Source organism: Somniosus microcephalus, unplaced genomic scaffold (assembly GCF_052327205.1).
Source record: "Somniosus microcephalus isolate GS21.2 unplaced genomic scaffold, FLI_Smic_1.0 unresolved_chr1, whole genome shotgun sequence".
In the NCBI taxonomy this organism is placed as follows: Eukaryota; Metazoa; Chordata; class Chondrichthyes; order Squaliformes; family Somniosidae; genus Somniosus; species Somniosus microcephalus.
Genome location: NW_028225179.1, coordinates 133,532,132 through 133,543,353, shown reverse-complemented (window position 1 = coordinate 133,543,353; position 11,222 = coordinate 133,532,132). Strand labels below are relative to the sequence as shown.

Here is an 11,222-nt window from a genome sequence, read left to right as displayed (position 1 = left end):
AGTGCTTGGGCCACAGCTATTCACAAATCTAGATCAATGATTTGAATGAGGGGACCAAATGTAATATATCCAAGTTTGCTGATGATACAAAGCTAGGTGGGAATGTAAGTTGTGAGGAGGATGCAGAGGTTCAAGGGGATATAGACAGGCTAATTGAGTGAGTTAAGTAAAGGACATGGCAAATGGAATATAATGTGGAGAAATGTGAAGTTATCCACTTTGGTAGGTAAAATAAAAAAGCATTTTTTTTTTTTTTAAATGGTGAGAGATTGTGAAATGTTGGTGTTCAGAGAGACCTGGGTGTTCTTGTACACGAATCACTGAAAGTTAACATGCAGGTACAGCAAGCAATTAGGAAAGCAAATGGAATGTTGGGCTTTATTACAAGAGGATTTAAGTATAAGAGTAAAGACGTCTTACTGCAATTATATAGTGCTCTGGTGAGACCACACCTGGGGTATTGTGTACAGTTTTGGTTTCCTTACCCAAGGAAGGATATACGCGACATAGAGGGAGGGCAACGAAAGTTCACCAGACCGATTCCTGGGATGGGGGGATTGTCCTATGAGGAGAGATTGAGTAGACTAGGCCTATATTCACCAGAGTTTAGAAGAATGAGAGGTGATCGCATTGAAACATACAAAATTCTTGACACGGTAGATGCAGGGAGGATGTTTCCCCTGGCTGGGGAGTCTCGAACCAGGGGTCACAAACTCAGAATAAGTGTTCGGGCATTTAGGACTGAGATGAGGAGAAATGTCTTCACTCAGAGGGTGGTGAAGTTTTGGAATTCTCTACCCCAGAGGGCTGTGGGGGCTCAGTCGTTGAGTATATTCAAGACAGAGATCGATAGATTCTTGGATATTGAGTGGATCAAGGGATATGGGGATAGTGCAGGAAAGTGGAGTTGAGATGGAAGATCAGCTATGGTCTTATTGGAGGGGCAGGCTGGAGGGGCCGAATGGCCTACTCCTGCTCCTATTTCTTATGCTCTGATGTTCCCCCATCGCCTCAGATCCAATATTCTGGTGTGGCCCTGCCCCACCAATGGGACTTCACACACAACAGGTGGTCCAGTGGAACCTTACAGATGCATTGCTCACAATTTTCTATTTTAAATGGATGAAAATTGGCAGGCAGTAAACCTGCATCTAAAGCAGTCATTGCTGTGAAGCCTCGTCAGTGGCTCAGAGTCAAGGAAAATTCTCCCCATTATCTTCAAATTAAACATTGATCTAAACTGTATCTGCACTGATGTTAAACCAGCTCCCTCACTGTCACTCAGTAACACCTCCTCCCCAGCACCCTGTGTCACTGACTGTATCTGTACTGATGTTAATCCCGCTCCCTCACTGTCACTCAGTAACCCCTCCCCAGCACCCTGCATTATTGACTGTATCTGTACTGATGTAAATCCAGCTCCATCACACGATCGGGCTCAGTAACTCCTCCCGGCTGCCTGGCCCAATAAGATCACAAGCATTTAAACAAAAAATAGCAATCGTTTTCCTCAGCAAACTCAAAGAGAGCAAAGGCTGATGATAAAGTCACTCACTCACACCCGGCCCTTCCCCTACCTGTGTCTGCAGAGCCCGGTAACCAGAGAGAGAGCAAAGGTTGATGATAAAGTCACTCACTCACACCCGGCCCTTCCCCTACCTGTGTCTGCAGAGCCCGGTAACCAGAGAGAGAGCAAAGGTTGATGATAAAGTCACTCACTCACACCCGGCCCTTCCCCTACCTGTGTCTGCAGAGCCCGGTAACCAGAGAGAGAGCAAAGGTTGATGAAAAAGTCACTCACTCACACCCGGCCCTTCCCCTACCTGTGTCTGCAGAGCCCGGTAACCAGAGAGAGAGCAAAGGTTGATGATAAAGTCACTCACTCACACCCGGCCCTTCCCCTACCTGTGTCTGCAGAGCCCGGTAACCAGAGAGAGAGCAAAGGTTGGTGATAAAGTCACTCACTCACACCCGGCCCTTCCCCTACCTGTGTCTGCACAGCCCGGTAACCAGAGAGAGAGCAAAGGTTGGTGATAAAGTCACTCACTCACACCCGGCCCTTCCTCTACCTGTGTCTGCAGAGCCCGGTAACCAGAGAGAGAGCAAAGGTTGGTGATAAAGTCACTCACTCACACCCGGCCCTTCCCCTACCTGTGTCTGCAGAGCCCGGTAACCAGAGAGAGAGCAAAGGTTGATGATAAAGTCACTCACTCACACCCGGCCCTTCCCCTACCTGTGTCTGCAGAACCCGGTAACCAGAGAGAGAGCAAAGGTTGATGATAAAGTCACTCACTCACACCCGGCCCTTCCCCTACCTGTGTCTGCAGAGCCCGGTAACCAGAGAGAGAGCAAAGGTTGATGATAAAGTCACTCACTCACACCCGGCCCTTCCCCTACCTGTGTCTGCAGAGCCCGGTAACCAGAGAGAGAGCAAAGGTTGATGATAAAGTCACTCACTCACACCCGGCCCTTCCCCTACCTGTGTCTGCAGAGTCTGGTAACCAGAGAGAGAGCAAAGGTTGATGATAAAGTCACTCACTCACACCCGGCCCTTCCCCTACCTGTGTCTGCAGAACCCGGTAACCAGAGATGGCGAATGGCGAGCCTCTCACTGCAATGGCTAAGGTAAATAAAGCTTTATTGAAATCGAGCAATACATTCCCGGTAAGGTTTGGAATGGGTCTCCTCAATGCACTCCGGAATGAAGTGATACACAGCAGGGGTGACGCTGCTGTGGGAAGATGCACACGCATCATTTTTATAAAGGTCCCCGGTCCCACAGTCCCGGCACCGCGCGGTCCGGACCAGCAGGAGGTTAGCACTCGTCCTCTTGGAGCAGGGCGAACTTGTTCTTGCTGAGGAAGGCTCCCTTGTGCCCTTTGCTCGCCGGCGCCGGCTGCTCCTCTCTCGCATCCCCATCCCCGTCTTCCTCCTCCTCCTCCTCTTCATCAGCGTCCTGGTCTTTCTCCTCGTCCTCCTGGTCGGAGCTGGAGATCTCGTCCTCGTCGTCGGAGCTCTGCTTGCTCTGCTGCCTGTGCACCTCCTGAAGAGCCGCGATCTCCAGCGTCTCGACATGTTGCTGCCAGTCCGCTAAGAACAGAGAGAGAGAGAGAACTGAAGTTAATTCATCCTCTTCGCTTTCTCTCCCAACAACAATCTTTTATCGTGAATTGTGCGCTCTCTCCTCTGGGAGGGTCACTGCTCCTCCTGCCAGTGGCAGCTGTTTCTCCCAACTACTCCATCAAAACCCTTTATGATTAGCAACTTTCAAAAGGGAATTGGATAAATACTTGAAAAGGAAAGATTTTGCAGGACTGTGGCGAAAGAGCAGGGGAGTGGGACTAATTGGATTGTTCTTTCAAAGAGACAGCACTGGCACGATGGTCCGAACACCCTCCTGTGCAGGAAGATACTACGACTGAGAAAAAGGCACAGCAGGTCCAATGGCCAACACTTGCATCTATATTTTAACCGCTCAAATCAGGTCCAACCACTGCAGAGCAGCTCATCAGCAAAGCAAGCCGAATGTTAAACAATGCAGCCAAAACGGTAAAGCGGTCAGAGGGTGAATCCTGGCACTGTGCAGCGCCCCGGTTACACCGCCTCTTGAGGACTGGGAAGTTCGCCGTTGGCCCCGAACAAAGCTGCCCGCAGAGATCTCGCGGTCTGGGTGGCGAGAAGTTTGCCTTTTTCTACCTGCCAGTGATTGCAGCGCTCTCTAGTGGGGATTCATGTCCCAGGCTCAACTCTGGCTCGACTCCCCACAGCCGCTCCCACTGACACTTGGTGCACAAGTCGAGCGAGCCCTCACATAAGAACATAAGAAATAGGAGCAGGAGTAGGCCAATCGGCCCCTCGAGCCTGCTCCGCCATTCAATAAGATCATGGCTGATCTGATCCTAACTGCCAATCCACTATCACAGAACCATCTCCTGAATCTAAACAGAATTAGACACACGAAATAGGAGCAGGATCAGGCTATACGGCCCCTGGGCCCGCTCCGCTACCCACAGGGCCATGACCGATCCGAACCTAGACTCATGTCCAAATTCCTGCCCGCTCCCCGTAACCCTTAATTCCCTTTACTTCTAGGAAACTGTCTATTTCTGTTTTAAATTTATGTAATGATGTAGCTTCTACAGCTTTTTGGGGCAGCATATTCCATGGACCTACCACCCTCTGAGTGAAGTAGTTCCTCCTCATCTCAGTTTTGAAAGAGCAGCCCCTTATTCTAAGACTATGCCCCCTAGTTCTAGTTTCACCCATCATCGGGAACATCTTCCCCGCATCCACCCGATCCAACCCCTTCACAATCTTATATGTTTCAATAAGATCACCTCTCATTCTTCTGAACTCCAATGAGTAGAGTCCCAATCTACTCAACCTCTCCTCATATGTCCATCCCCTCATCCCCGGGATTAACCGAGTGAACCTTCTTTGTACTGACTCGAGAGCAAGTATGTCTTTTCTTAAGTATGGACACCAAAACTGTACGCAGTATTCCAGGTGCGGTCTCACCAATACCTTGTACAACTGAAGCAATACCTCCCTATTTTTATATTCTATCCCCCTAGCAATGAAAGCCAACATTCCATTGGCCTTCTTAATCACTTGCTGCACCTGCATACTAACCTTTTGAGTTTCGTGCACCAGGACCCCCAGATCCCTTTGTACTTCAGTACTTTCCAGTTTCTTGCCATTAAGATAATAACTTGCTCTACGATTTTTCCTGCCAAAGTGCATAACCTCACACTTTCCAGTATTGTATTCCATCTGCCAAATCTCTGCCCACTTACTTAGCCTGTCTATGTCCCCTTGCAGGTTTCTTATGTCCTCCTCACTCACTACTTTCCCTCCCATCTTAGTATCATCTGCAAACTTTGATATGTTACACTCGGTCCCCTCCTCCAAATCATTAATATAGATTGTAAAGAGTTGGGGACCCAGCACTGACCCCTGCGGAACACCACTAGTTACTGATTGCCAGTCTGAGAATGAACCATTTATCCCAACTCTCTGCCTTCTGTTAGATAGCCAATCCTCTATCCATGCCAGAATATTACCCCCAATCCCGTGATTTTTTATCTTAAGCAATAATCTTTTGTGTGGCACCTTGTCAAATGCCTTTTGGAAGTCTAAATACACTACGTCCACTGGTTCCCCTTTATCCACCCTATATGTTACTTCCTCAAAGAACTCCAGCAAATTTGTCAAACATGACTTCCCCTTCATAAAACCATGCTGACTTTGTCCTATTAAATTATGATTATCCAAATGTCCTGTTACTGTCTCCTTAATAATGGACTCCAAAATTTTACCTACCACAGATTTTAGGCTAACCGGTCTATAGTTTCCAGCCTTCTGTCTACTGCCCTTTTTAAATAAGGGTGTTACATTAGCAGTTTTCCAGTCTGCCGGGACCTTTGCCGAGTCCAGGGAGTTTTGGAAAATTATTACCAATGCATCCGCAATCCCTACCGCCACTTCCCTCAAGACCCTAGGATGTGAGTCATCAGGTCCAGGTGATTTATCCGCCTTGAGTCCCATTATTTTACCGAGTACCACTTCCTTAGTGATTTTGATCGTGTTTAGCTCCCCCCGCCCCTTTAGCCCCCTGTTTGTGCAGTGTTGGGATATTCTTAGTGTCTTCTACTGTAAAGACTGATATAAAATATTCATTCAGTGTTTTTGCCATCTCCATATTTCCCACCATTAATTTCCTGGTCTCATCCTCTAAGGGACCAACATTTACTTTAGCCACCCTTTTTCTTTTTATATAACTATAAAAACTCTTACTGTTTTTATATTTTTTGCTAATTGACTTTCATAATCTATCTTCCCTTTCTTAATCAATCTTTTTGTTATTTTTTGCTGTCTTTTAAAGTTTTCCCAATCCTCTATCCTCCCACTAGATTTGGCTGCCTTATATGCCCTTGTTTTTAGTCGAATACTATCCTTAATTTCTTTACTTAGCCACGGATGGCTGTCTTTTCTTTTACACCCTTTTCTTCTCAGTGGAATATATATTTTTTGGAAGTTGTAAAATAACTCCTTAAATGTACACCACTGATCATGTATCGTCTTACCCTTTAATCTATTTTCCCAATCCACTCTACTCAATTCCGCTCTCATACCTTCATAGTCTCCTTTATTCAAGCTTAGCACGCTTGTTTGAGATCCAACCTTTTCACCCTCTAATTGAATATGGAATTCAACCATGTTATGGTCACTCATTCCAAGGGGATCCTTTACTAGGACATTTTTAATTAATCCTGTCTCGTTACACAGGACCAGATCTAACGTTCCTTGCCCCCTGGTCGGTTCAGTTACATACTGCTCAAGAAACCCATCCCTAATACACTCAATGAACTCATCCTCAAGGCAGCCCTGCCCAATTTGATTTGTCCAATTAATATGATAGTTAAAATCCCCCATAATTATAGATGTTCCCTTATTACAAGCCTCAACTATTTCCTGATTGATACTCCGTCCAACAGAATTGCCACTGTTCGGAGGCCTATAGACTATGCCCACTAGTGCTTTTTTCCCCTTATTATTCCTTACCTCCACCCAAACTGTTTCATTATCCTGATCTTTTGACCCAATATCATTTCTCTGTATTACAGTGATTCCTTCCTTTATTAACATAGCCACCACACCTCCCCTTCCTTCCTGCCTGTCCTTCCTGATCGTTAAATAACCTGGTATGTTTAATTCCCAGGCATTGTCACCCTGCAGCCATGTTTCTGTAATGGCCACAAGATCATACCCATATGTAGTTATTTGTGCCATTAACTCGTCTATTTTGTTACGAATGTTACGTGCATTCAGATAGAGAACTTTCAAAGATGTTTTGTGACACTTAGTTCCTGCTTTTGCCCTTTTTATTAATTTACCTTTTACTCCATACCTTCTGCCCCTTCCTGACACGCTCTGGTTTTTAATTTCCCCACCGCTACCTAAGTCTATGACCTTCTCTGTTGTCATTTTTATTATTTGCTCTCTAGGAACCTCCCCCCCACTAGTTAGTTTAAAGCCCTCTCTACAGCCCTCGTTATATGATCCACCAGGACTCTAGTCCCAGCACTGGCCAAGTGAAGCCCGTCCCAACGGAACAGCTCCCTCCTGCCCCAGTACTGGTGCCAGTGTCCCAGGAAGCAAAACCCATTTCTCCCACACCAGTCTTTGAGCCACGCATTTAACTCTCTAATTTTATTTGTCCTAGCCAAATTTGCTCGTGGCTCAGGTAATAATCCAGAGATTATTACCCTTGTGGTTCTGCTTTTTAATTTGACCCCTAGCTGCTCAAACTCCCTCAGCAGAACCTCCTTCCTTGTCCTATCTATGTCGTTGGTACCAACATGGACCACGACAACTGGATCCTCCCCCTCCCACTCCAAGTTTCTCTCCAGTCCAGAGGAGATGTCCTTAACCCTGGCACCGGGCAGGCAACACAGCCTTCGGGACTCTCGCTCTCGGCTGCAAAGAACTCTATCTATCCCCCTAACGATACTATCCCCTACCACTACAATATTTCTTTTAACTCCCCCCACTTGAATGGCCCCCCACTCCACGGTGCTGTGGCCAGGTTGCTCATCCTCCCCGCAGTCCCTGTTCCCATCCTCACAGGGAGTAAGAGCCTCGAACCTGTTGGACAAGTGCAAGGGCTGCGGCTCCTCCAACACTACCTCCTGGATCCCTGTACCTGCCTCACTTCTAGTCACACCATCCTGACCCTGGCCACGGACTACATCTGAATTAATTAATCTAATTGGTGTGAATACCTCGTGATACACAGAGTCCAGGTAACTCTCCCCCTCCCTGATGTGTCTCAGTGTTTGAAGCTCAGACTCCAGCTCTTCAACATGGAGCCGGAGTTCCTCGAGCAGCCAACACTCACTGCAAATGTGATCACCGTGAGCATCAATGGTGTCCACCAGCTCCCACATATTGCAGCAGTAACACATCACCTGATCTCCCATTCTATGGAATTAATTAAATTTATTAATATTATTCTTAAATACCCTCTGCCCCGATTCTAGATGGTGAATATCACACCTTAGAAACTATAAACCAAAGAGATTTAAGCTTAAAAAGGGAGAAATACTTACCAACCAATCACTTACCCGCTTTCTGGTGATGTCACACTTGGATTACTTTTTACCTCTCTCCTTCCCTCCGAGTTCCCAGACTGGAGACTGGTAAACCTTACCTGGTCTCTGGGACTTGTATAGCCCCACTGCTGCCGCTGAAACACCCGCCGACGCACTGAGACCTTACCTGGTCTCTGGGACTTGTATAGCCCCACTGCTGCTGCTGAAACACCCGCCGACGCACTGAGACCTTACCTGGTCTCTGGGACTTGTATAGCCCCGCTGCTGCTGCTGAAACACCCGCCGACGCACTGAGACCTTACCTGGTCTCTGGGACTTGTATAGCCCCACTGCTGCCGCTGAAACACCCGCCGACGCACTGAGACCTTACCTGGTCTCTGGGACTTGTATAGCCCGCTGCTGCCTCTGAAACACCCGCCGATGCACTGAGACCTTACCTGGTCTCTGGGACTTGTATAGCCCCACTGCTGCCGCTGAAACACCCGCCGACGCACTGAGACCTTACCTGGTCTCTGGGACTTGTATAGCCCCACTGCTGCTGCTGAAACACCCGCCGACGCACTGAGGCCTTACCTGGTCTCTGGGACTTGTATAGCCCCACTGCTGCCGCTGAAACACCCGCCGACGCACTGAGACCTTACCTGGTCTCTGGGACTTGTATAGCCCCGCTGCTGCTGCTGAAATACCCGCCGACGCACTGAGGCCTTACCTGGTCTCTGGGACTTGTATAGCCCGCTGCTGCCGCTGAAACACCCGCCGACGCACTGAGGCCTTACCTGGTCTCTGGGACTTGTATAGCCCGCTGCTGCCGCTGAAACACCCGCCGACGCACTGAGACCTTACCTGGTCTCTGGGGCTTGTATAGCCCCGCTGCTGCTGCTGAAATACCCGCCGACGCACTGAGGCCTTACCTGGTCTCTGGGACTTGTATAGCCCCGCTGCTGCCGCTGAAACACCCGCCGACGCACTGAGGCCTTACCTGGTCTCTGGGACTTGTATATCCCCGCTGCTGCTGCTGAAACACCCGCCGACGCACTGAGGCCTTACCTGGTCTCTGGGACTTGTATAGCCCCGCTGCTGCCGCTGAAACACCCGCCGACGCACTGAGGCCTTACCTGGTCTCTGGGACTTGTATAGCCCCACTGCTGCCGCTGAAACACCCGCCGACGCACTGAGACCTTACCTGGTCTCTGGGGCTTGTATAGCCCCGCTGCTGCCGCTGAAACACCCGCCGATGCACTGAGGCCTTACCTGGTCTCTGGGACTTGTATAGCCCCGCTGCTGCCGCTGAAACACCCGCTGACGCACTGAGGCCTTACCTGGTCTCTGGGACTTGTATAGCCCCGCTGCTGCCGCTGAAACACCCGCCGATGCACTGAGGCCTTACCTGGTCTCTGGGACTTGTATAGCCCCGCTGCTGCTGCTGAAACACCCGCCGACGCACTGAGGCCTTACCTGGTCTCTGGGACTTGTATAGCCCCGCTGCTGCCGCTGAAACACCCGCTGACGCACTGAGGCCTTACCTGGTCTCTAGGACTTGTATAGCCCCGCTGCTGCCGCTGAAACACCCGCCGACGCACTGAGGCCTTACCTGGTCTCTAGGACTTGTATAGCCCCGCTGCTGCCGCTGAAATACCCGCCGACGCACTGAGGCCTTACCTGGTCTCTGGGACTTGTATAGCCCCGCTCTGACACTCGAGTTTCCTGCCGACGCTCTGAGGCCTTACCTGGTCTCTGGGACTTGTATAGCCCCACTCTGACACTCGAGTTTCCCGCCGATGCTCTGAGGCCTTACCTGGTCTCTGGGACTTGTATAGCCCCACTCTGACACTCGAGTTTCCCGCCGATGCTCTGAGGCCTTACCTGGTCTCTGGGACTTGTATAGCCCCACTCTGACACTCGAGTTTCCCGCCGACGCTCTAAGGCCTTACCTGGTCTCTGGGACTTGTATAGCCCCACTCTGACACTCGAGTTTCCCGCCGATGCTCTGAGACCTTACCTGGTCTCTGGGACTTGTATAGCCCCACTCTGACACTCGAGTTTCCCGCCGACGCTCTAAGGCCTTACCTGGTCTCTGGGACTTGTATAGCCCCACTCTGACACTCGAGTTTCCTGCCGACGCACTGAGGCCTTACCTGGTCTCTGGGACTTGTATAGCCCCACTCTGACACTCGAGTTTCCTGCCGACGCACTGAGGCCTTACCTGGTCTCTGGGACTTGTATAGCCCCACTCTGACACTCGAGTTTCCCGCCGATGCTCTGAGACCTTACCTGGTCTCTGGGACTTGTATAGCCCCACTCTGACACTCGAGTTTCCCGCCGATGCTCTGAGACCTTACCTGGTCTCTGGGACTTGTATAGCCCCACTCTGACACTCGAGTTTCCCGCCGACGCTCTAAGGCCTTACCTGGTCTCTGGGACTTGTATAGCCCCACTCTGACACTCGAGTTTCCTGCCGACGCACTGAGACCTTACCTGGTCTCTGGGACTTGTATAGCCCCACTCTGACACTCGAGTTTCCCGCCGACGCTCTAAGGCCTTACCTGGTCTCTGGGACTTGTATAGCCCCACTCTGACACTCGAGTATCCCGCCGACGCACTGAGGCCTTACCTGGTCTCTGGGACTTGTATAGCCCCACTCTGACACTCGAGTTTCCTGCCGACGCACTGAGGCCTTACCTGGTCTCTGGGACTTGTATAGCCCCACTCTGACACTCGAGTTTCCCGCCGACGCTCTAAGGCCTTACCTGGTCTCTGGGACTTGTATAGCCCCACTCTGACACTCGAGTTTCCTGCCGACGCACTGAGGCCTTACCTGGTCTCTGGGACTTGTATAGCCCCGCTCTGACACTCGAGTTTCCTGCCGACGCTCTGAGGCCTTACCTGGTCTCTGGGACTTGTATAGCCCCACTCTGACACTCGAGTTTCCCGCCGACGCTCTAAGGCCTTACCTGGTCTCTGGGACTTGTATAGCCCCACTCTGACACTCGAGTTTCCTGCCAACGCTCTAAGGCCTTACCTGGTCTCTGGGACTTGTATAGCCCCACTCTGACACTCGAGTTTCCCGCCGACGCACTGAGACCTTACCTGGTCTCTGGGACTTGTATA

The 11,222-nt window shown here is 50.1% G+C and overlaps 1 protein-coding gene across 1 annotated transcript in view; it reads right to left on the bottom strand.

Annotated features, from left to right (window-relative positions):
- Window positions 1-2,621: 2,621 nt before the first annotated feature.
- LOC147095878 (guanine nucleotide-binding protein-like 1) overlaps window positions 2,622-11,222 on the bottom strand; it is a 31,127-nt gene continuing 22,526 nt past the window's right edge. Inside the window, exon 7 of the mRNA XM_085973733.1 lies at window positions 2,622-3,090. The gene's annotated coding sequence lies outside the window, so the exon portion shown is untranslated. The remainder of the gene's footprint in view (window positions 3,091-11,222) is intronic.